This window comes from Apodemus sylvaticus, chromosome 5, assembly GCF_947179515.1.
Source record: "Apodemus sylvaticus chromosome 5, mApoSyl1.1, whole genome shotgun sequence".
In the NCBI taxonomy this organism is placed as follows: domain Eukaryota; kingdom Metazoa; phylum Chordata; class Mammalia; order Rodentia; family Muridae; genus Apodemus; species Apodemus sylvaticus.
The window spans coordinates 54,953,955-54,956,937 of NC_067476.1; the positions used below are offsets into that span (position 1 = coordinate 54,953,955).

At 37.6% G+C, this 2,983-nt stretch overlaps 1 non-coding gene across 1 annotated transcript; it reads left to right on the forward strand.

The window, feature by feature from the left end:
- The first annotated feature begins 624 nt into the window (after positions 1–624).
- LOC127686492 (U6 spliceosomal RNA) lies at positions 625–730 on the forward strand. Its single transcript, XR_007978120.1, has one exon. It is a non-coding gene; the product is annotated as a U6 spliceosomal RNA (small nuclear RNA).
- Positions 731–2,983: the final 2,253 nt, after the last annotated feature.

Genomic DNA, 2,983 nt, shown 5'->3' on the forward strand with positions numbered 1-2,983 from the left:
TTTTAAATTTTATTTATTTTTTGACTGATACATAGAAAAATCATATAAACTATAAAGCTCTTAGAGCGTGATATGATGATGCAATACTTGTCTCCATTGTGTAATTTGTCAATCTAAGGGAATATACCTCTCTCCTCAAACAATCATTTCTTATAGAAAAAACACTCAAAATCCTTTCCTCTGGCTTTTTAGAAATTATATTTATTTTAAGTTTACTGTCTAGACAGTGGTATACTAGAAAGAACTCTGGTTTAGAGCCAGCCAAACTGATTTAGTCCCACTATTGAGCTTACGAATGGCTGTTTGGGAAGGTTTCAGGTCTCTGTTTTCTTGTTGGTAACATAGAGATAACAATGCTTACATTATAAACGTTTTATGTGGATGATAACTCATACTTACTGCAATTTTTTTTTAAGGTAGGGTCTGACTGGTCTGGAACTCACCATATAGACTAGGCTGGCCTCACAGTCAAAGATGTTTGCCTGCCTCTGTCTCCTCAGTACTTGGAATTAAAGGTATGTTCCACCATGTTAGGATACCAGAATTTTTAACTTGTAATTATTTTTAATGTTGAAAAATAGCTAACAAAAGAGCACTCAAGCCAGACCACTAAGACAAGATGCGGGGCTCACTTCAGCAGCACACATACTAACACTGAAACAATACAGAAAAGACTAGCATGGCCCTGTGCAAGAATGCCATTGAAATCCAGGAAGCCTTCCACTTGTTTTTAATTTAAAAAAAAGAGGATCTTAGTAATTTCACTGAAGTCACTGTAAATATATGAAATCCAAAGTAGAATTGGGATAAATAATGATAGCTTCTATCTAACAAGAACCAAATAATCATAATTCTTTTTATTTTGAGATCCTAATATAATTACACCATTCTTCCCTTCCCCTTCCTCCCTCTAAGCCCATCCATTTACTCCTCCCTGCTCTCTTCCAAAATCACTGCAATTTTTGACTAATTATTATATATGTATACATGTATATACATATACATTCCTAAATGTAAATAGCTCAGTCCATATAACTTGTATGTATCTTTTCAGAGCTAACCATTTGGCACTGTATGAACCAATTGGTGTTCTCTTCCTGAGGGAAGGCCCACTTCTCTTGCTCCCAACTTTCCTTAGATGCCTATACCTCTTCATATAGGGTTGAGACTTCATCAGTGTCTTAGTTAGGGTTTTACTGCTATGAACAGACACCATAACCAAGGCAACTCTTATATAGGCAACATTTAATTGAGACTGGTTTACAGGTTCAGAGGTTCAGTCCATTATCATCATGGCGGAAAGCATGGCAGCATGCAGGCAGACGTGGTGCTGGAGGATCTAGGAGTTCTACATCTTGATCCAAAGGCAGAAAAGAGAGACTACTTCCACACTAGGCAGAGCTTGAACATAGAGACCTCAAAGCCTGCCTCCACAGTGACACACTTTCTCCAACAAGGCCACGCCTCTTCCAATAATGCTACACCTCCTAATGGTGTCACTCTCCATGGACCAAGCAAATTCAGTCTATTATAGTGTGGCCCCTACCACCACTCCCATGCAGTTTGGAAATAAACAGAATTTTTTTTTATAATCATAAACAATGGTAATTCATGTTTCTACAGAGGGCCACTCAGATTATGGGCCTCTGGTGGTTCAGGCCTATAAGCCCAACACTTGGGAGGCTGAAGCAAGAGAAGGGTTGCAGAGAGTTAGAGTTCGCTTTGGGTTACAGGGTGCAGAGTAAGACCCTGTCTCCATAAAGAAGAAAATGAAGGAAAGAAGGAAAGAAGAAAGGAAGGAATAAAGAAGAAAACAAAGAAATGGAAAAAAGGAAGGAGGGAAGAAGGAAGAGAGGAAGGGATGGAGGGAGGGAAGGAGGAAGGGAGGGATAGAAGAAGAGAGAGAAGGAAGAAGGAAAGGGGAGAGGGAAGAAGGGAAGGAGGGAAGGGGAGAGGGAGGGAGAGCTTTTGAATCATAAAGCAGGATAGTATATTTGATTTACTTTTAATAATGAAGTTATCTTGTTATGTTCTACTATCTTGACATACATTACCCAAAACTAAAAGTTCCATATATGTAGAAATGTTTGCCATTCCAAGTTAACAATATTATCATTGTCCTCAGGTTCTTAAATATTTTCCTTGTGTTGAACATGAAGACTGGGTACCTGTGAAGAAAGCTGGTCTTTGTCTATCAGGATTTATCAGAACAGAGGTCTGCTTTCTTTGTCCTCATTCTCAAGTGATCTAATAATCGCAGGCTTAAAGGGTGAGCAAGTGCATCATTTTGTTTCAGGTTTTCATAATAAAAAGCTTTGCATATAATAAAAAACTTAGACATCTTTCAAAAGATTCTGATTACATAAACGTAATACCTTAGATAATTTTAGATGATTAAAGTACAGTTACTTAGTTATCTTAGAAAAGGAAAATTGCTCTGTAGTGAGTGTGGGCCGTTGTGCTGAGCCATCACTGCATGCCTCCACTGCTGCTTGACGAGAAAATTATTGTTCTTAATTGCTCTCAATGCAATTTTACTAATTTCTTCAAAGCTAGTTCCCTCGATTTTTGTTCCATTTCAATAAATGGCATTTGTACATAGTTTGAATGCCCACCTTAAAACCTTTTCCTCTGCATCTAATTTGGAAGATAAATTATTATCCAGAAATCTGGGTGTTCCTGTTGATAATTTTAAAAGCATGTATGGATGCTCTGTTCAAACATTTTTTAAAATCTTTCACTATGCATGTGGCCCAGTGGCAGGAAATAGGCTTAGCTGTGTGCAAGGCCCTGGTTCCTAGCACTGCAAAACTTAGAATAAATTAAAACAAAAATATTTCCAGCATGTGAAATTGTTCCACCATTGACTATTTTTATATTTGTATCCACCAGCATAAAAAAAGATGTTTTTGTTTTGACCGACAGAAACCAAAGGAAGCAAGGAAATGCACAATTAAACCAGCAAGGTACTGTGTCATCCTGT